Source organism: Cryptomeria japonica, chromosome 9 (genome assembly GCF_030272615.1).
Source record: "Cryptomeria japonica chromosome 9, Sugi_1.0, whole genome shotgun sequence".
NCBI lineage: Eukaryota > Viridiplantae > Streptophyta > Pinopsida > Cupressales > Cupressaceae > Cryptomeria > Cryptomeria japonica.
This window is the reverse complement of record NC_081413.1, coordinates 674,998,691-675,022,702: the sequence shown is the minus strand read 5'-3', so window position 1 is coordinate 675,022,702 and position 24,012 is coordinate 674,998,691.

Genomic DNA, 24,012 nt, shown 5'->3' with positions numbered 1-24,012 from the left:
AATATAACAATAAAATTGAGAATAATACTCAAACTCCTAAGTCTAACTCCTTTATGCTAATTTTCTAATCACCAACTTCTCTATCTCCTCTAACTAACTCCTAATGAATATAAGAGGTCTTTATATATGTCAAATCCAAGCTTTAGGAATAATATTCATCAACCACAAGGTGTCCCAACACTTTATATTTAGTGAAAAATGTAGGTTAGCCTAATATTAATGGTACAAAAAATCTCTAAATGCTTTTCTTGATGAACTATGTATTCCCTACTTTGCATTGTGATCTTCTATTGGTGATATCTTCCAAGGAACTAGCTCCAATTTATTGGGACCTAGATATATTTATGTGTGTTATTGTAGGTATCTGGTTCTCTTTTTTGCACAAAATTAATGTAACATGGTGAAAAATGGTAGGATTTATTGTGATACTCCTAGATCAATGATGATAGAATTTTCATCTAAATCATAAAGAAAAAATTCAAGTGGATTATATAAAATCATAGATGGGATTTATCTATAATAAATCATGTTTAAAGTGATCATGTGTTAATTATAGTGATTTATGATATTTACAAAATTATAAAGAGAGATAACTCATGTAATTTAAAAATAAAAATGTAGTTATATTTAGAACATATAAGTCAATAATTTATCAAATAAAACATGGGAAAGAAAAATATGTGAGTTAGTGAGTAAATATATAACTATATATAAAATTATGAGAATATAACATTCTCGTGAGAATAAGAATGAATACGCCCAACATATTTGAATTCGCATATTGAATTAAAAAACTCCTCACGTCCCTCACTACTAAAATATTCCATGAATCACTAAATTGGAATGTTTAGGTTGATTGCACAAATCATCTCACCAAAATTAGGAATATTTTAGCAACATAAATAACTTAACAAAATTCATCAAATACTCAAGTGAACTATAGAAATAAAAATAGAATCTATCCTAACTCTTGTTTACAAAACCAATACAAAAAGAAAGAAGACTTTTAGTATTACAGTCTATAAAAGTCTAATGTCTAACCCTTTACAATATTTATTTTTAGGCTTAAATAGATTCTAATGAGAGAAAAATTAGTAAGCTTTCCTACAAATCAATCATGAAAATTAAATTCAAATTTATAATTTCAACATGAAAGATGACTCAAATTCACAATTTCAAATGATAAAGGCCCCAAATTTGAAACGCTATTGTCTGATTCAAATTCATAGAACAATAAGTCATTGAAATTAAATTAACAAGTTTCAATTTGTAACAATCTCATCTTTAATACCTATATCAAACTCAACTTTAATGCATGTATCAACTAAGTACACAAATGTTCTCATCTTCTAATACCTATATCGAACTCAATTTTAATGCATGTACCAACTAAGTACACAAATGTGTAGTGCATGATTTTAATATAAGTTCAAATTCATCACCAATAGGAATATTTTCATTTAAGACTACTAACTTTGGCTTATTATGATAAGAATTAATACTTATCTCTAAGAAAACAACTTGTTTCAATGATGGTTTTCAAAATCTTCATCATTACATATCTCAACATTCTTTATGGCCCACATTGTTTGAGAAATCTTTATATAACACTCCTAGTCATAGTATCAAAAAGCTCATCAAGTCACACTTGGTGTTCCTTATTATCTCTATGAAGTTATTATCATATATTTTTCTAATGAACTTAAAATATTAATATTAACTTCAAGATTTGCAAACATGGCAACAGTCTATCATGGAATTGTAATCACAAAATATAGAGGTTACAAATGAATCATCATTTAAGGTGATTCCAAAAATACCATTTTGACACTAAAAAAGAAAGCTAAATCTTATTGGAAATGTGGACACCTCATCACCAAATATCTTGATCTCCTCCATAGGCTTGGTCATGCACAAATTAGTCATATACAGAGGGAAGATAATAAATCAGTGAATAGGCTAGCTAATCTTGGCTCATTTTCCAATCATATTAAAATATGGATGGATTTACATGAAATTGTCGCTACAATTTGTGCCATTGTCCTTGCTCACATAAGTCCTAATGATGTAAAATAATCCCAAGATCGCCTTTTTATTTCTCATCATAGCCACCTTATCCAGCCAATCATTTATTGTTTAGGTGGTAGGCCTTTAATTCTGGCAATAGATGCACCTTCGACAATTCCAACCCATGTCCCTTTCTTACTCTTAGTTTTTGAATTCCTTATCTAGTTTTTGCTTTTTGTTTCAATGTGATAGCTATGGGTGGAGACCTTATTCAAATAGATCCAGACAACGGTGATGGTTTCAATAACAATACAAAATTATTGCCTAAAGTGGAGAAGGGAAACATTGCAAACTATGTGGAAGGGATGCAGGGTTTTGACCTAGCCCTCTCTAAATAATTTTCCCGATCCGGGGAGAAAGGTGAAATTAAAATTGGGGGAGTGGTTTTTACAATATCTGTGCAAACTATCACTGTTGTTATTGGTTTATCCCTAGATAGAGTGACTTTCCCCAAAAAGTCAAAGGAGACTTATAAAGATTATTTCAAAAGGTTTTGAAGGTTTCTCAAGGCTTCAAAGTAGTTACAACAGAGAAGACCTACCTGGGGTTTTGAAATATGTGGAGCTCATGCTCATGAATTATTTCGCACTGGACTAGAGGTTCAAACACTTCCACATCGAACTCTTTCCCATGTTGAACCATCTCGAGTATGCTATTAAAATGAGTTTCTTGTTCTAGTTTTTTTCCTCTTTATTCCAATTGGTTGTTTTGGCTAAAGCAAAGAATGCACTATCCCTCTTGACCAATACTTAATTCTTAGGCATTGTAAATTTTATTTTAGCTTTGTCCCTATCTAGTGGACCTAATTGATTTCCTTTGGCCCCATCTCTGACTCTAACCTAGTTGTGGAGCTTTCTAGAACCCCTATTTTGATGATTGACCCTAATTTGGCCTCCTTCTCCCTACATATTTTAACCTTCATCATGGGGTCAAACTAAAAAAAACCCTACACCCCCTTCCAAGAAAGTTGATTTGGTGGACTCTAAGGAGGAAGAGGAATTTGATGATTTTGACTCTTCTTCATCCACAAGTTCATATTGGTTTCTGGTTGGTTCTATGAAGAAAGCCCCCTTCACCCCTCGGTTAGGCTCTCCCTCCATGATCCATGGTGTTTCTACTCTCAAGATTGATTCCCTTACTTTGGAATATAAAGTAAATAGGTTGACTGAGACTATCGATAGATAAGATGTGGTCATTCATTGGCTCCTCTCCTAGCTAAGTGTGGCCAAGAAGAAGATCAATAGGTTGGAAGTGGTGGAGAAGGTGGAGGCTCGTGGTGACAATTGGGCATTGGAAGAAAATGACGGGAGGGTTTGCAAGGTTGTCAATGACATGGCGAAAAAATCAAAAAATTGAGAGACCATGGAGGAGAAGCCTAAATAACTCAATGCAAAGATCAAATAGAGGGATAAGAGGAAAGACATGATTGATCTCTGAAAAGAAAAGTTGAGGAGATGACAACTCTAAGCAAGGAAATGGTGATGAATAGTTTTGCCTCTCTACATGTAATCTAGGAGGAGATTGAACAAAGGAATGAAAAGAGGAAGAGACATATGGACCTCACCTCTATGGTCAAGGCTACTTAGGATTTTGTGACTTTATCCTATGGGAAATATTTCTAACAAAAAACTATATTTTTTTGATAAAGTTAAAGTTTTATGCCATGAATGGCAAGATGATAATGCCCCCACTGAGTAGGCCATTCCTTTATGTTTGTAGTGGGTGGTTGGTTGTTTGGTTTATTTTTTGTTTGTCTATGTAGTGGTTTTTTTTCTGGTTGTCAGGTGGCTTTTTGTAATTTTTGGTCTTGGTTGTAATTTTTTGGCTAGGTGTGCACTCCTCTTGCACCCCAAGTAGTTTCTTTTAAGCGATTATGTAAAAGGTTTGAGCCAATATTGCTTTAATTAATCAGAACTTTAAATATAAATATTAAATCATTTTAAACTAAGTATCACCAATTAAATCAAATTTTATGTAATTAAAAGGAATGTGAATATCATTTTGGTAATAGATGAACTCATTACAAATGATTTAACTCCTTATATTATTGTCTTGAATTCACAAAGCTATTAATGAATTCGTGAGAATAACGATAAGATGAAAGTGACTCACCAAGCAAACTCTTTGCAATCTACTAAATCAAGTGTTGGTCAACTTTATATTGTGAATGAATCTTCTATAACCTTGGTAGCCAATAAGAAAAGACAAAAATCAAAATTAAAGGAAAAAGCATATACATAAGGTAAACATCATTTCCCACTTGCACAGATTCAAATATCACAAGGACAACAACATTTCACATAAATTAGTAGCTAATCAATTTTAGGTAGGAAGGATAAATATGGGAAGTTGGTCAACTTTAAATTTCAAATTAGTGCGTGATGAGTTCATAACTATAAGGGTAAACCCACAACTATAAAGTAGTCTTGAGAAAAATCAGACTTGATCATGATGGATAGCACGTGCATGAGAATAAGTGTGAACATAGGAGTAATAAATGCATGTATCTAGGGTGAATTTATAAGGTTGCATGTTAATATGGAAATAAGATAGTTTGTAAGTGCCTAAGAAAATGTGTAAATGAAGAGTGTATGATAAAGAGAGAGGACCTCCACAAAATTACATTGTTTATCAATATATCTATGTATCAAAACATTCCCTTTAAAATAAAAACTAAACGAAATAAGAAATTGCATGAATTTACAAACTTGACCATTAAAAGAAATAATTGATTAAAACATTTTTATAAAGAAAATACAATTGAATATTCTTTGTAATGAGAGAATGTTTCTCTACCATGTCGGTACTCATGTAGTCATAGTCATAGCTCCAAGCATGGCCATCATGGTTCCCAAGTATCTCTACATCCTTCATATGGATGGACTCCTCTTCCATGTAAGTGTACATTTGCATCACATTGTGGTCATGCTAGTTTGCTAGACAATAGAAAATTTTAGCTATTCATGTCACTATTCAATAAGAAGAAGATAAAGATCGGGACAATTCCCTCACAAGTTAGGAGCTCATTACTAACAAAGAAGATCTCTCAAATGTGTGGGACCTCTATCTGATGATATCCCTCTTCTCATACTTCTAACACAACCTTAATGACCTAGCAATTTGACCACTTTTGTTTGATCTTTTTTATTCCATCTTAGACTTTTCAAAATATGCTTCGATTCAACTATCTTTTTATATATATTATATCATATTTGTATACACATTAATATAAAAAAATATAAGATTCTTCGATATTAAAGGGAAAAGAACTAGCTAGACTGCCCACAAAGTCAACATAAGAGGGGACACAAGATTGCGCCATCCTCTAATTTCACTAAATTTTACTGATCATTTTTATTTAAAAATGCTAAACTGCCAATGAAATGAGATCTTCATCGCATTCGTTCCATGTTACTTTACTATAAATGAGCAGAAGATGAGTTGTAAAACGAATCAAGTGATCGAGTAGATACTTAAAAATAAGTTGACTCGTCACTGTATGAAAGTCTCCTAAATTATATGGACACCCCTTTACATATCTCAGCAGGCATTTATTTTCTAGTAACTCAAGAGATACTTTGTTTAAGGAAACAAAATGACGGCATACAATGCGCCCGTAAGCCATCTACAAAAGAATGAAGTTTCAAGAGCTAATAATTGTGGAGAATAAAGAGATTTTCAATAACGAAATAAAACATCATGTAAGAGATTTGATCAGCCTTGCATGTTAATTGTGAAGCAATGTATCCATGTGAAAGTATGCAAATCTGTTTAGAAATATAATTTTATTATGTCTTTTAGGGCTCTAAAATTAGATTCAGAAATCCTTGGATAATCCAATCAAATTGATAAAACTATGTTTATATGTTAAAAAGTGAACTATTTAGCAGTTGGGATCCTCTAAAACATAGTTTAAACAAAAGAAAAGTTTCAAAATCATAGTCAATGCAGCAACCCTGGAAGAGGGCAGAAGAGGATAATTGTCAAAATTTACGAAAGTCTTAGATTAGAAGAGAGAGAGAGAACGATTATTTCGAGAGATTAATTACAATAGCAGTAATGAGAGAGAACGATTATTTCAAGAGATTAATAGTATTTGGTGACCTATTATATTACTAATTCTTATTGTAAAAGTACCATGTCCATACTGCTTGGAATTTTATGGTATGATTATAGATTTTTTTTAATTCTTCGTATTTTACTATCTTTTTTCTCAATTCATTGTTTGATTCACTAAGTCAATTGTTAGGTTCGTTTCCTTTGATTAATAATAGTTTATTCCACATAAGTCAATTGGTGAAGTCTTTACATGGGAAAAAAGATAGATGTAATGGCAAGGTTTTGGTTAAAAACATTTTCTAAACTTATTCAAATTGATGTCATTTCTAAGCTCAAAAGTCAAGAATTAGTTGTTGATACTTCTAATAAGAGACGCAAAGCATCATGTTCCCGTCATTAATTTAGAGCAGATAAAATTTGAGATGAAGATAGAGGGGGAGAGGAAGAGAGAGAGAAATAGATAAAGAGATGGAGAGAGGTAAAGGGAGTGTTAAAGATAAAAATAGAGAGATACAGATGAGAAGATTGATAGATAAATTGAAAGAGGTAGAGACAGAGATAAAGGTAGAGAGAGATAGATATAAAGAGATAAAAAGAGATAAGTATATAGGAATAGGAAGGGGGCTTCCTACCATTAGTATGGCTTAGTTTAGAGTTGATGAAATGGTGCAAGAGCACCTACCTATGAAGGGATGAACCAAGAACAAAATGATTTTCTATTTCCCTAGAAGGAATGTAATAAGACCCTATGGGTCATTTTTGTAATTCAAAGTCCTAGGAGTGTGACAAGTTTGTCCATGTTTGGGTCAAATTGTCATCTAGGGTCTGGTAGAGCAAATTGAGTCAATAAAGGTCACAATGGTCTAAATTGAGGGATCAAGTGACCACAAGTCTATTTGAGTCATTTTTGATGTTTTAGAATCAAATGTAATCATTTTGGGGGACTATGATAGTCTAGAGTCTAAGTTGGTTGAATTATGCAAAAGTTGTCATATTGTCAATTTGTTGTCATGACAATTTTGCACTTTTTGTAATTCGTGATTCTCTAACGGTCAATTAGTTTGAAAAATAGTTTGAGGAAGTTGTGGTCATTTGGGAGATGTCTTTAAAGGCCCCGAACACCGAAGGATGTATGTTGGTTGATTTGGAAAGAAATTGAAGCATCAAGAACTGTTGGAAACTCGGAAAAAGCATCTAATTTCTGTTGATTACATGTTGAAGGTGGATTGGAAAGAATTCTCATGGCATAGATCCTGTAAATAGGTTCTTTTACCTTTGTTTAAATTTTAGTGTGAAGTCTTGAAGTGATTGTTGCCCCATTCTACAAGCAAATCTCTATCGGGTAGCCTAAAACCCTTAAACCCCTAAGGTTTCACTGCAATAATCAGTTTTGGCCTATCAATCCTTAACTAAACACTCTTCCATTATAGGAGATGATAAGCCACTGTATCATATGTCAGTTCCAAAAGCCATTAAGAGGATACAACAGGTCAAAGAGGATGGAGAACTAACCCTAGGTCTGGCATCACTATGTGACAGACCAGTTTGATGAGTGCAGTGCGTGAGAATTAAGTGCTAGAGCACTGGAAAGGGGTTTGAATTTGGTAGAAGAGTACTTTGGAGGTTTACATAACATTTCATGATCAATGAAGGTCACCCATTAGGAGAACCAAACCAGTTTGTGAAAGGCATTCAGTCAAAGAGGTCTAATAGCCCAATTAAGTCTGTTAGGGCAGTATTGCTTGGGATATCTGCAAGTTGGTTTGGTACCAAAAACTAAGATATTGTTGAGAACTCCCAAAAGGATATCTGAAAATATAATTTATTTTCTTAGATGCTCAGGGTGTCAAAAATTTTCACCTGATTCCTTCAAATGGAGGCCTAATTGCAATCGGTTCCGGTTGTGGGCAAGTGAGACAAAATTGATGTTTCTGGTGGGTCTAAACTATGAAATCTTGTTTCATTTGTGTTAAGGTGTTGTAAGAACACCCCTCCAAGGATCGTTGTATTGAATTGGTCAAGTGGACAATTCAAACCCTAAAGCCTAGTAGTAGTCGACTCATGTGTGCAAGGGTGTGGGTAGTCACACAAGAACTTGAGAAGTGTTAGTTGTTTCTAAGTAGAGATAGTGGAGCCTTTGGGTTTTCCAAGGTGTTGTTTGGTGTCATTGAACCATTGCTAGACTTGTTTATGTGTAAGGATCTTTGGAATCAAGGATTACTAGTTGAGTTTGTATGCCTTAGAGATTGGTTGGTTCAAGGTTACCTCCTTCCAATTTGTTGCCTCCTCATCATAAAAGTAGAGATGAAAATAGAGGGGGAGAGAAATAGGGAGAAAAATAGATAGAGAGACAAAGAAAGGTAGAGGGAGACATAAAATTAGAGAAGAAAAGATGTCCAAAACGGGGGAGTAAGAGGGATATGGAGAAATAGAGATAGAAAGAGGAAGATAATGAGATAGAGAGATAGAAAGATAAAAGATATAGGATGGTGATATATAGAAAGACGTAGAGAGGTATATATATATACATAGACAAAGGGAGGGAGAAAGAGAGATAGGGGAGAGATGGAGTGAATAACATAAATATATGTAGATAATGAGATATAGATGAGAGGGAGAGAGGAGATTTGAAGAAAGAGATAGAGGGGGACACATGAGAAATAAATATAGATGTAGAGAGATGGAGACAAAGATAGGGAGGGAGAAACATACAATTTGTGTTTAAGTAAGTATTATTAGTTATAAAATAATTTAAAATATATTTATTTTTTATTAGTAAAGCAGCATTAACTAGGGCGCTAACCCTTAACATAGTCAAAAATCATCAGCAGACAACAAGCAACATCAAGAAAGATGATGTTGGCAAAAAATACAATAGCCCAAAGGTGGTTAGAAACAAACACAGTCAACCAAGAGAGGAATCCTCTCCAACCAAAGAATAAAAAAGACCCCACTCAATGGGGGAGAGCCACCCAAAACCCAATGAGGGGGGCTTTGGGGTAGAGGAGAAGACTACCCCTTCCACCTACAAGCAACCATAGTATAGGCAATGTTTTCATTAGGTCCATCAAAAGAGAGACCAACCGGAAGGGACCCCATAGGGTTACAAATAGAGGTATCAATAGAGTGTTGCAACAAAACAATAGGAGGTTGTTGTAGAGCAGCAACAGGCAGTAATGAAACAACAGTAGCAGAAGAAGATCCAGCAGCAGGGGATCATGGTTGTAGATTAGGAGAAGCAGAAGAGGGGACCTTAGGAGATGAGGCCACAAAGGGAGCAGTAGGAGCATTAGTAGTCATGAAGGACACGACATCGACATCATCCTCATGAGAGGAGCTAGCAGACATAGAGTCAAGAGAATTGACTGTTAAGTGATCAGCATTGGCATTCTTCCACCAAGTAGAAACACCTTTGTGGTGTGAAATAGAGCAATCTAAAGCCAAATGACCCATAGAGAAGCATCTCCTGCGACAAAAGGGGAGGCCCTCAAAATCCAGCAGTTGTGCCCAAGGCCTATCCCTGACCATAAGAACCACATCTCCTAGGAGAGGAGAGGAGATGCCAAGATCCACAAGAATGCGAGCAAAGGTAGTGTGGTCCATTGAGGACGTAGCTGCATAGACCTTCAAGAAATGGCCAATAGAATTACCGATAGCCTCATAACAAGAGTGCTCCCAAAAATGAAGAGGGATATTGATGAGATGGACCCAAACTGAATGCACATTAAGTTCTTCCATGAGAGGGTTAAAAGAAGTTGTCCAAGGCTTAATAGAGATGGAATGCACTCCCCAAGCCCACAGAATGCCCAAGACCAATCCCCATCAGCTGAAGATGTGAAGGAAGCGACAAAAAAGCCTTTAGCATAGGGGAAAAGCTCAATATTGTGAGAAACCAAAGGTTGCCAAGAGTCACTTACCTAGTGATAAAGGTATGGTAGAGAAGGCCAAAGCCCAGAGAATCTACACACAAAAGCACATAATTTGTAGAACCCAATGTTGTCTACGACATCCTGTCCACAAGCCACCATAGGGGAGTATTTAACACCGGAAAGAGGACAAACCCCCTTCGAAGGTTGGGTGGAAGATTTGGCCACATGAGCAAAGATATGCTTGCTAGCAGGTGTATGTGGGAAAAGTGGGCCGATAAAACTTAATATGTGAAAATATGTTAGAATACTAGTCCACACACACACACAAGACTTCTTGGTGCAAGCTATGGAGTAATAACGTATTACTTAGCTTCCCAAGGAGGGTCCCATGGTTCTCTATCTCACAATGTCCCTCAAACCAATGTTTTGCTCTCAGATCACTGAGCAAAATGGTTTAGGGATGGCAAATGCAAGAACGAGGGATGCACTGATAGTTTTTAGGATGAGATGTGTTAAGCTATGTATGATCTTAGAATGCAATTAACTAAATGATAAGATGGCAAGATTAGTATGAATACTATCCTAGCATACTATATTTAGTCTATGATTGAGCTAAAATGATAAAGAAAGTATTCTAAACATGCATATTTAGTCTACTTCCTAATCTAAAAGAGAGGCTAAATGATGAGCATAAAAATGATATGAAAGCTTGAATATATTTGAGCATAAGTGTGATGCTTCAAATTTGAAAGATGATTGTTAAGAATGGAGGAATGAGAGCTCTATTTATAGCATAAACAGGGCAATGGATGGTCAGGATTGAATAGTTTAATCAAGGGTTGAGTTTGAAAGTTGGGGATCCATGTGCATAATTGGCACCAATAAAATGGTGACAAGTGTCAATATAGGATTGGGTTGAGAGAAGGGGTTGGAGGCATTAAAGGTCTGAGAAGACCTCATGGTTATCTAAAGGCTAAGGGTCAAGTCTAAGTTAGGCTTACCCATTGGATTAAGAGTTAATCCAAGGATAAACCTTTGTGCAAATGATTAAGAGATAATCATGGTCAAAGCATTAATGGCCTGATGAGACCCTTGGGTTGGATAGAGGTTGAGTCAAAACAAATGTTTTAACCATGTGGGAGGGTTTGAATTAACCATTAATGGTTATTGGAGACTTTGGGGATTAAGTGGTTGAAGGTTGGAAGCCTTCAATGGTTTTCAAAGACTTTAAGGGTTTTGGTGGTTGAAGGTTGAAAACCTTTAATGGTTATCAAAGACTTTGAGCCATTTGAGAAGTGACTTCCCTTTGCTTAGGGATGTGACAAAGTTTAGAGGAGGGTTAGGTTAATTAGAAGTGATTAGAAGATTCTAGAAGGGATTAGAAAGGGGTTTGGGATTTTGCAAGTGGATGGAGGGATAATAGGATTTAATTGAAATAAAGTAATTTAATTCAATTTGGTTGTAATTTGGAGAAATTAAATAAATTAGATTTATTCAATTTTAGGATAACCATTTAATTAAATTTGAATTTAATTAAAAGTGGATAGGGGGATTTAATTGAATAAAATGATTTATTCATTAAATGGTATAGTGAATTTAATTTAAATAAATTGAATAATTTATTTAATTAAATAGAAGAATGTGGATAATTTAATTAAATTGGATTTAATCAAATGGAGAAATGAACATAAAATATTCATTTAGGAATATGGTCACTTTTATACGTCTACGTTTTGCCCCTCTTTGAAGTGACGTGTGTGCACATGTTATTTCAAAGAAAATGATGCTTTATCATGATTTATGATCTAATGCAATTTTTGTGTCACTTTTTTGATTTGTCAGTCATGCCCCTGATTTAATGTGATGCCCCAGATTCGATATTTGATGATGATGCCCCCTCGGGAGATGAATCAATATTTTGAAAAAAATATTATTTTTTTTTTAATTTAAGTTGATGAGTTGCGTATGATGTGTATGATTTCGGGCATGTAAAAAGTGTGCTGATTGATTCATCTCTTGATAAGTTACAACTATTTTGGTATAGGGGAGACCGCGACCATATTACAGGTCCAGTTGGCTAACCCTAATTTCATTTTCCTCCTATAAAAGGGGAAAAGGGGTTGATTTAGGTTCATTTGTGCTTTGTTGATTGTGAAGAAAGAGAATTTGCTCTGGAGAGAAAATACCGATTCCCTATCACAGACATCGTTTAGAGCACGTTCGGAGGTACCGGAGACGTGTAGCGCGGGGACCACCAGTAAGTCAACGTTTTTGACCCCTTTTTGATTTTTTGTTTTGTCGTTTTTAGTCACTTTTTGAATTTCAAAGTTTGGATGTTTCGTTTTAGCGCATCTAGGGTCCACAGTAGCGCATACGAAGCGCGAAGTAGCGCATCAAGTTCAAATTTAGGGGTCGCGTCCGAAAAATGTAGGCTAGCGCATAAAACTTTTAGGTTAGCGCATGCATGGATAATAGTGCATATAAAGTGTTGGGTAGCGCATCGCGTCAATAGGCTAGCGCGTAGGTATGACCTAGCTCATAGGGGCCGCAGGGGTTCGCATAGGAAAGGGGGTTTAGCGCATAGGATTAACCTAGCACATAGGGCTAAAAGGGGAGCGCTTAGGAGGGGTAGATTAGCGTGTAGGCAGAGTCTAGCGCATGGGGTGGGTTAGGTAGCGCATTGGGTGAAAAGTTTAGCGCGTAGACTTAATCTAGCACATAGGTTAGATAGAATAGCGCATAGGAGAGACAGCCTAGCGCGTGGGGATGTTTTAGCGCATTAAAGATCTGTTTTAGCACATCGAAAAAATTTTGCAATGTTTTGGCCGATTTGAAAATGTGTTTTGTCTGCCTGGTGTGTTTTGATGAATTTATCCAATATGAGTGTTTGTATAACTTGTTTTAATTTGCGATTTTTCAAGTTATGTATAGATATCAATCTGTTGTTTTGATCAAAATATGATGTATTTGCGTGGTCTGTTTCAAATTCAATGTGTGTGAAGCCTGAGTTGTATTACAAGCCGATATGGGTTGGAAACTTGAGTTGTTTTACAAGCTGATATGGGTGGGAAACTTAAGTTGTTTTACAAGTTTATGTAATTGTGGAGACTTGAGTTGTATTACAAGTTTTGATATGGTTTTTTGATAACTTGAGTTGTTTTACAAGTTGATATGAAATGATAGGATTTTGAACTTAATGTAGATGAGCAAATTGTTTCATGTTGTTGATGTAAGTTTGATTTTGATATCTTTGTTTTGATGTGGAAACTGATATTGGATATGTTTTGTTTGTTGACATGAGTGATTGGGTGTTGTTCAGTCGAGGGAGAGATTCCCGAGACCGTGGACGTTGATACCACGATTGTCACAGGCAGATTTGGATATTATAGAGAGATGCGGATTGACCTCTCTTCTGGATATGCCTCGGTTCACTATGAACTGGGGGCTTTTGACAGCGTTGGCAGAGAGGTGGCATAGCGATACGAACACCTTTCATTTTGCCACTGGAGAGATGACAGTGGCACCGAAGGATTGCTACCGGATTTTGCGGATTCCTGTAGTAGGGGCACTACTTCCCTATGAGCAGTCAGAGGAGGGTGGCACAGAGGCACTGTGCTGCATATTTCAGGATGACATAGTTTGTGGCTATGAGATCCCCTGACAGGAGTTTTTGGATTTGGGTTATGCACCGCTGCCATCTGTACTGGCAGGATTCATTGGGGGATTCCTTTGTCCTGATCGTAGGTCAAAGGGATTCTCGGTGGGATGGGGGTTAGTGTTGGAGGAGATGGTCACACAGGGCTGGAGATTTGCATGGGGGTCAGCGATGTTGGCTCACTTATACAGGAGTTTGTATGAGGTAGTATACCTCGGGTACGGCAGTTTGTCAGCTGGCGTGACCCTTTTACAGGTATGGTGCTGGGAGCACATTCTAGCAGCGAGGCCACTGGCAGATAGAGACAGGCTCGTAGGTGCAGCATATGCCTACGGATATAAAGGTCTAGTTGTCCAGCGTAAGCTGGACAAACTAGAGCATTGGAGGAGGGTTTTTGATGACATAGATACGGTCACCTGGAGACCGTATACAGGTTGTGAGGTATGGGCAGAGGATGGGCTGGAGATGCCCTTTGTATTTATGACACGATATCTGATTGGGAGGACCCCATTTGTCATTGAGCAGTTTGTGTTGACCCGAGTTTTGAGGCAGTTCGGGCGCCAGCAGGGGATTCCTCAGGGAGCGTGCCTGTATGCACGGAGGCAGCAGGATGTGACCGATTGGGGGCCGACTATTGACAGTGCGGTGGTAGTGGAGGAGTTTGTGGGGTTAGCTGGGCAAATCTGGGACTATGCCCCAGAGATTCAGGACGCAGGGATGACAGATGAGTTCGCCCGTTTGTTTGTTGTGCGGGCGGTGGCTAGGATCTCAGATCCGAAGGAGATGAGGCCAGCGTTTGACTCAGATGAGGAGGAGGGAGATGGGGGAGATGATGGAGATGATGGGGATGATGGAGGAGGAGGAGGAGCCAGAGGGAGGTGGGGAGAGAGAGGGAGGAGAGGAGTGGATAGAGCAGTCAAACAGGGGAGGATAGACATGGGGAGAGGTGGATTGGCTATTGGAGCCAGTGGAGAGGGGAGAGTGGGGGAGGTGTTAGCTGCAGTGGGTGGTGAGGAGCTGAGGAGACCAGCACAGAGGAGGAGGGTAGGGAGCAGCGGCGGGTGGTCCGATGAGAAACACCCTTAGAGAGCTAACGCGAAGAATGCAGGAGGTAGAGTATTATAGGCGGCATTATGAGGCTGCAGTACCCAGGGATCGGCGAGTGGAGAGTTTTGCACAGTCGAGATCTAGCCGATCTCGAGCCACTGGGTCACAATCTGAGAGCCGAGGTGTGACGGGGCCACCGAGACAGGACCCTCCTGGAGATCCAGGGGCGGGTGCATCTGGAGCGAGACCATCTCCGTCAGGAGATAGTCATACTTGAGAGACATGGTCTCAGTTGTATTTTTGAGCAGTTGTTATTTGTTGTACTGGGCACAGTGTTTGGACACATTTTGTACATTTTGATCAGTTTTGAGATATATATATATATATATATATATATATATACGACACCATTTTTGATCATGTGATGTGTTGATATGGATGCATTTATTTTATGTGATGATGTAATGCTTAAATATATGATGTAATGTATGATGCAGGATGTATGCTTTTATATGTTGTGAAATGTATCTTGAAAATGAGACGTATGTTTTATTTATGCTGCTAAATGTATCGTGATATGTAAATGATGTTAAATGATATGGAATGATGTGTATGCAACTAATTGTAAAATGATGTGCAACTAATTGTTTTTGGAGCATCCCTCATTCTGTATTTGCCATCCGATATAACCATATTTTTGCTTTCTTTGTAAATATCATCATTGAGCATTGATTTGTTTAGGATATGTTGAAAATTTACACAAGCATAATGGTATAATTGAACCATAATGACCTGAGAAAAATTTACATGATGTTTGATTTTGCAAGATAGCACAAGCGTCAAGGTATAATTGAACCAGGATGACCTGAGTGCGTATTGCGTAAACAGACAAGATTTGATTATTTGTATGCGTGAAGTGGAATCAGGCCTTCAGTGATAGATGTATCACATCTCGAGGCAAGTATTCACACAGTACAAGTGATCACCTCCCAGACAGAAGACTAAGAAAATATTGCAAGTTCCCCTTGACCTCTAGCCGTGAAGCATTTAGTGAGACAAGGAAGAGAATCCAATAATGCAAAAAGTTCAAAATGCAAAACTAGTTAAGATTTTATGCTATAGTGCAACATTCAGTACTTCAGAAAATCATCCATCCTTGGTATTTTTGTGTTTTGTTTAGTTTTGCTTTGGCAATGAAACATAGTTGTTTGTTGAATGTCATGCTGTTGAGTTTTGCATCTAGTCTTGATGTCTTGAGTGTATGCAATATTGATATGATTTATATGCCCCTAGCTGAGTGTACCTCTTGATGTGAATATATACAGTGATTTCAAGACATGGTGTATTAGTGGTAGGAGGATATATATAGACAAATCAGGATAGTGACTACGCTAAGTATGTCCTGAATGGATATTTGCTAAGTGTCAGGCGATGGCCGATAGTGTTTGTATGGATAACATGGTATGGAAATAGATGGAGGAGCCATTCTTTCCCAAGAGCGCCTGTTTACCAAGTTTTCACCCTTTGTTTGTATTGTACTTTGTTTTTGCTTTTTCTGGATTTTTTTTATTTTTTTTAATTTTTTTGGCTTTTTCGGTGCACTAGGCTACTTAAGTATAGTACCTTTTCAGATGGATGTTGTTAGTTGGTTCGTCAAGCACATCTCCTTCAAAGTTTGTTAGCTGATAAGCACCTGATCCATAAACTGATATGATAACATAGGGACCCAACCAGTTAGGTTCAAATTTCCCTTTCTTTTCTCGATCTTGCTGGTTTCTTGGATTTTCTTTGAGTACTAGGTCACCAACCTTGAAGTTGCGGGGAATGACCTTATGATTGTAGCTCCTGCACATGCATTGCTGATATGCTTTGAGATGAGTATAAGCATGTTGGCGTCTTTCATCTAATAGCTCAAGTTCTTGTAGTCGGTTGACTCGATACTCTTCATCTGGGATTAAGCCTTTCAAAGAGACTCTAAGAGATGGGATCTCTACCTCCAGGGGTAAAATAGCATCTGATCCATAAACCAATGAGTATGGTGTTGCTCCGGTAGGTGTGCAGATGCTGGTCCTATATGCCCAAAGTGCTGGATTGAGTTGTACATGTCAATCTTTGCCTGCATCATTCACTGTTTTCTTGAGGATTTTCAGTATTGTCTTGTTAGATGCCTCTGCTTGACCATTGCCCTGTGGGTAATATGGTGTAGAGAACCTATGTTGGATTTTGAATTTTTCACATAGTTCTTGGACATCTTGATTCTTTAAGGGCCGTCCATTATCTGTAATGATTGAACTTGGAATACCATATCTGCAGATCAGATAATTGAGGATAAAAGAGGCAATTTGTTTCCTAGTCACTGTGGTCATGGGAACTGCTTTTGTCCATTTGGTAAAGTACTCTGTTGCTGTTATAATGAACTTGTGTCCATTTGAAGATGAAGGATGAATTTTGCCAACGAGATCTAATCCCCACTGACAAAAGGGCCATGATGTTGTAAATGGCTGCAGTTCTTGTGCTGGTGCATGTATCAAATTACCATGGATTTGGCATTTAGGACATTTCTTGGCAAAGTGATATGAGTCTTTCTCCATTGTAGGCCAGTAGTATCCCATCCTTAGAAGCTTTTTAGCAAGAGTAGTGCCGCTTGAATGTGTGCCACAAATACCTTTGTGAAGCTCGTGTAAAGCAAAATCAGAATCATTACGATCAAGACAACGAAAAAGAGTACCATCGAGACCTAGACGATACAAAGTATCAGCAGTAAGGGTGTAACGGGTAGCTTGTCGAATAAAGTTACGTTTTTGGTTACGGGATTGGTCAAGGGGTAAGATATTATGTTTGAGGTAGTCGTATATTGGTCCATATAACGAAGAATCTGAACCAGTCAAGGCATAGATAACATGGGATTCGGAGTGGTCATAGGCGGGGGAGAATAGTTGCTCTACCAGGAACTCATAACGACTCTATTGCTCTGGAATTTGTAGTAACAAAGTGATTGTATCCATTGCATCGGCTACTTTGTTGTTCAACCTTGGTATTTGCTCGAAGGTGATGTGCACAAAATACTGTTTGAAGTCATCCACCATTCGCTTGTAGGGTAGTAGCTTGTCGTCCTTTGTCTGATAGTTGTTATTGATTTGATTAATGACCAGTTGTGAGTCTCCATAGACTTTTAACTCTGTGATTTTCCATTCTACGGCCATTTTGATGCCTATGACCAGTGCTTCATATTCAGCCACATTATTTGTGCATGGAAACATAAGCCTGTATGATCTTGGTATAGTGTGTCCTTCAGGAGTGATGAACAGAATGCCAGCACCGGAACCATGTTGTGTATAGGATCCATCAAAGTATAAAGTCCATTGTTTGGTAGAAAGAGCAAGCACATCCCTGTTTGAAAATTCAACCTCCATGGTTTGTTTGCCTGGTAGCGGTGCTTCGGCCAACTGATCTGCAATTGCTTGTCCTTTGATGGCTCGTCTTTCTGTGTATTGGATGTCAAATTCACTGAGAATCATGACCCATTTAGCCAATCGACCTCTAAGAGCTGCCTTGCTGAGTAGATATTTGAGAGGATCAATTTTTGCAACTAGCTTGATGGTGTGTGCTAACATATAATGTCGGAACTTCTGAGATGCGAAGACCACTGTTAGGCAAGCCTTTTCAATGAATGTATAGTTGAGTTCATAGCCATTCAAGGTTCTACTGATGTAGTATATGGCGCGTTCCTTTCCTTGTTGATCTTCTTGTGCCAATAATGCCCCCAGTGAAATATCTGTTGTTGAGATATATAGAATAAGTGGCTTTTTCGGTGACTGGTGGTACTAGAACTGGTGGATTCATCAGGTACTGTTTGATTTGATAAAAATATTCTGCACACTTAGCCTCCCATTTGAATGGTACAATTTTGTGTAGCAAATAGTTAAATGGTAGACTTTTGTCTGCTAGCTGAGCGATGAATCACCTGATTGATTGAAGTCGTCCCTATAGAGATCTGAGTTGACTGATATTCTGTGGTGGTGGCATGTCCATAATGGCTTGTACCTTTGCTGAGACTATGTATCCTAGTAACTTGCCTGATGTAACCCCAAAGACACACTTCTTAGGGTTAAGCCTGACTTGGAATTTCTCCAATCGATCAAAGATTTTTGTTAGGATACCAAGATGTTCTGCTCTGGTAAAAGATTTAGCTAATAAGTCATCCACATAGTCTTCCATAAATGTGTGCATCATGTCATGGAATATTGTGGTCATTGCTCTTTGATAAGTGGCCCCTGCATTCTTTAAGCCAAAAGGCATAACATTCCAACAGTACGTTCCCCAAGGACATGTGAATGTTGTTTTATCTTGATCTTCAGGAGCTATCTTGATTTGATTATAGCCTGAGAAACCGTCTATTAGTGAGAGCATTGCATGGCTTGTTGTGAGATCTACAATGATGTCGATACTGGACAAAGGAAAGTCATCTTTTGGACAAGCTTTGTTGACGTCTCTGAAGTTAGTGCAGATTCTGATACTACCATCTGGTTTTGATACTAGAACGATATTGGAAATCCATTCCGCATAGTCAATGGGTCGGATGAATCCAACGTCTAATAATTTCTTTAGTTCAGTTTTGACCATGAGTGCCACCTGTGGATTCATCTTTCGTAGCTTTTGTTTGACTGGCTTAACTCCTGTAGAGATGGACAGATGATGCATGATTAAGTGTGGATCTACTCCGGGCATATCAGCATATGACCAAGCAAAGTTGATTTGTTGTTCTTTAAAGAAGATGATGAATGCCGATCTTTCTTCCTCTGTTAGAGATTCTGCAAGGTGTATATTTCTGGCTGCTTCTGTGGTACCAATGTTGATTGATTGAGTGGGCTCAATCAATATGGGCGATCGCTCATGAAAGTGCTCAGGAAGAGTGACAAGTCTCCCATCGTTAGGTGCCTTCAAAGGTTTTCACCCTCCGATACGTCCTTTATTTTTACTATTTTATGATCTGGAGCTGCCATTGACTAGTTTTTAGCATCAGATCCTTTATCTAGTTCATTTTTGTGACTGACAGACTTGGCACTCCCTGGTTTGTAGACATCGTTATTTTGTTCACTGGTAGAGCTTGTTTTCGGATTTATGGTACATAGGTAATGGACAATAGATGCATCATCTGGGAAAATTGGTATATCAATTGTTTCAGGTTCCTCCCAATCGATAAGGTCAGGAAAGACAAGTGGTAAGGAATCATTGGGTGGATCAAGTTCGGCTACTGTAAGTGTTAGGATAGAGTTTCCATCATGATGGGTCTTGGGTTTAAAGAAATTTAGGATTTTGTCGAGGTCCTCGATGGTATCATCTTCCACATAGACTTGTTCATAATGTTTCTGTTCACTTTCCTGGGTTTCATAGATATTTTGCGGTCCAAATTCAAGAGGTCTATCTTCTGCGTTATGTTCTTCCTGAGAAAGGGATATAGAATCAGTATCATCCAGGATATCAGTAGTAGCATTGGAGCAGGTACCCCATTCATATTCATTAGAATAAGTCTCATAGGCATCATCCCAGATTCTATCTGTGCTGTAAATAGGTGTATTGTATGGTGAAAACAAATCTTTGATGATGGATACCATTTTGATGGTTTTTGTAGATTCTGTATCAGATCCATCTTCTACTTGCTGGATTTGTTCATAGACTGTGCTTCCTCAGGGAGGAATAATGGTATTTGGAGATGACCTAATTTGTTCTTGAGATATTGGTGTTTGAATATGAGCTATTGCTGTAGATAGGGCCTTTTTGTGACTTAGAAGCTTTTCCTGATGTAACTTCTGATCTTGACGTTCTCGTGCCTTGCGGATTGTTTCTGCTGATTCAAAAAGTGCTTCCTGCCAGGATTCTTCTTTGTACTGTGTCTTTACTTTCCATTGAGGTTTGATAGGTAGGTGTGGCGGCCGTTTCAATAGGAACATGAGTTTAGAACCCAATCCTGCTTTGTTTCTGCTAGGTTGTGAAGGAAGATCTATAGGTTCAGTGACTCCTTCTTTGCGTTTGCCAATAGGTCCTTTACCGTCATATCCCATTTGTTTCATGATTAAGTAGCCTTTTCCATACAGGTGTGTTGGCAGAACAATGTCCAAAGTGGCTGCTCTGTGATTTTCTTCTTCATCTTTGTATAACCAGCTAAGAACATCTTTTTCTTCTGATTCATGTGCTAGAGTACCCAATTGGATGAAGGTACCATCAAATTTAGTGATGGGCTGAGTGGCCAGTTGTGTTGATGTAGTAGGCAAACCATGTGATCTAGGTGATGTTGGCAATTTGGCCAAGCATAAAGGCTCCAAAGAGTATTCTCCCATGCCTTGGTCTTTGATTTGCATTTTCTGCTTGAAGTCTCCCCATAAGGAGTTGGATTTTGCTGTGTGTGGATCTGATGTTGAAGATTGCTGCTTTTCTCTATTATGAGGAACCAAACTATCCTGGGCTGCCCCCATTGCGTTGCAATGTTGAAATGGATTGTGATCAGCAGATATGGATATTTCTTGTCCATCATAAGGAAACTTGACACACTGGTGATACGTAGAAGGTACGGCTTGCATTTCATATATCTAGGGTCGTCCTAACAAAATATTGTAGGTTAGATCAATATCTAAGACTTGACATATAGTATCCTTTTGTACTGGTCCTACTTGAATAGGTAATATCACTGTGCCTTTAGAGGACCTCTCTTCATCATCATATGCTTTTATGGTAATATTTTTGCAAGGATCAATAGATTCTTCTGAGAAGCCTAATGCATGGATAAGCTTTAAAGTACATATATTAAGGCCGACTCCTCCATCTATTAGGACTCTTTTGACTCGGTGTTTGCAAACAATGACTTCAATATGGAGAAGAGTATTATGTGGATGACTCAAGGAAGTATTATCATGCTCAGAGAAGGTGAGGTTATGAGGTCCTGTCATATGGGTGACCATGGCTTGAAATCTGTCTGTATCCAGGTTTTGAGGTACATTGGTTTCCAATAGTGCTTGTTCTGATATGTCTTTGTGCTTAGGTGATAGTTTCAATAATTCCAGGATAGATATCTGAGCTGAAGCCTTGTGTAGCTGGCTAACCAAGTCATATTGGATTTTTGGTGTGGTAGTTGTAGGTTCAGTATGTCCTTTCAAGACATATTTCTGAGTTCGGGTCGTTACATTGACAGATTCATGATCACGCTGATCTCAGATGGCAATGACATTTACTTGATGATCTTCAGCTGATATGTGGTTGATGGTGTTGTTGTAGATGTGATTAATACGAGCGTCGCATGTATCATCGGAAGTGGATGCTCCATCTTTGTTGTAATTTGGGAGAGGATTTTTAAAGGCTCCGTGATCACCATTTGTTTTGAGATGATCGACTGTTAAGTCACCTCGATCAATCATGTCCTGTACTATGTGTTTCAATCTCATGCACTCATTTGTTCTATGACCCTTGTTGCGATGGAAATCACAATAGTGTGAATCATTCCACCAAGGTGGTTTGATTGGGGGTTCATAATTGTTGATTGGAGGTAAAGACAGAATTTTGTTTGCCAAAAGTTCTCTAAATGCGGATTCTAGTGATTGTCCCAGTGGTGTGAAGATGCGCTTTTGGAAATTGTTTGTGTTGTTGCGTGGATTGTTGTTAGGTCCTGGATTCATGTTTTTGCTTTGATTATCGTTGGTGTTGTTTGTGTTGAATTGTCCTTGATCAGTGTTTTGCGCATATGTGTTAACACTGGGAGTAGCATTTTTAGGATTTTTCGTGTTTTGAGGATTTCCAGATAATGCAAGTACTGGTTGCTTTGATTTGGGATCATGTGTTTCATTGTTGCCTTTGTTTTTGTTTCGAGTCCAAAATCGAGATTTGTCAAGGTTGGTGTTGTTCTGATTATTGTAATTTGATGAGTTTGTTCCTTCCTTGTAGAATTTGAGTGTTCCCTTTTTGACACACGCTTCTTCCACTTGAATGCCATTTTCAATCAATTTAACAAAAGATGGTATGCATTGAAGTTTTAGTCTATAACTCATTTCGCCGTTCAAGTTATCGATGAAGATTTCCATTTTCTCCTTTTCAGGAATATCACAAGGATATCTAGATACCATGCATCGCCAGCATTGAAGGAATGCCATGAATGTTTCATTGTTCTTTTGTTTGGTGTTGCAAACATCTAGCATGGTTATGGCATGTTGGATGTTGTAGGAATAGTGGGTGATGAATTTGTTAACCAATTCATCAAATGATCTAACAGGTGGCAAAATTTTGGATAACCATTCCATGGTTTGCCCTCCCAAGCTTCTGGGGAATAACCTCATCAAATAGGTGTCAACATGAGCGAATTCAAGGCTCAATGTGCAAAATTCCCGAACATGATCCTGGGGATCACCTTTCCCATCATATTTATCAAATTTGGGAACGTCCGAGTTTGGAAGAAAAGGCATCATGTTCAAGCTTCTGTCAAATGGATAAGGACAAATTTTGTTTAAAGAGTACCGCACTGTTGTCCCTTGTTGCATATCCTGTATTTGTCTTTGCAACATTTGCATTTGTTGAGTAAGGGCTGCCAAAGGTATATTGTCTTGCCAAGGAAAAAGTTCTTGCCTTGTAGTGGTTCGCAGCTGAAAAGGTGTGGTAAATGGTATATGTTGCTCTGGTGTTTCTAGCTCAGGTATACGCATTTCTAGTATGCGTTGTTCGAGAATGTGTTGTTCAAAGTTATGTTGTTCAGGTATGCGAGTTTCTTCTTCTCTAGGTTGTTCTTGATATGCATATTGCTAAGATCCGGTTTGAAAAATGTTTGGGTCGAAATCTTCAAGAAGTTTAACGCCCTTTCTTGTGAGCATCAACAAATATTTTTCTTTGTCATTTTCCATGAGCTTTTCTACAAGTTTTTGGAAGGAAGGATTTACTTGACATTCCCAAAGAAGGGCTTCAGTAATTTCAGGTTCTTCTACGGGTGGAACTTCAAAAGGATTTGATAACCTTCAATTCATACTGGACTCAGCGGGTGTCTCGCTTTGTTTGTTACTTTGAGAGCGAGTAACAGGCATTTTAGTAGAAGCTTTTAGTGATGAAAGGGACAAAAGCCTCTTCGATGTGTTGCTCGGGTGTTGGTGGTTCTAGTCGAGATGTGTTATATGTGATGCACTCATCGGGCAAGAATGCTGGATTGATTTTCCCGCCGCGGTTTATGGTTTGATTAAAAGCAGACTTTTGACAGTATGCTCTTGTCTTCAAGGGTTCTTTGTCAAATTCGCTAGATTTGTTTTGGATATAACATTTGACGTGATGAAGGAATACCCGATGAGA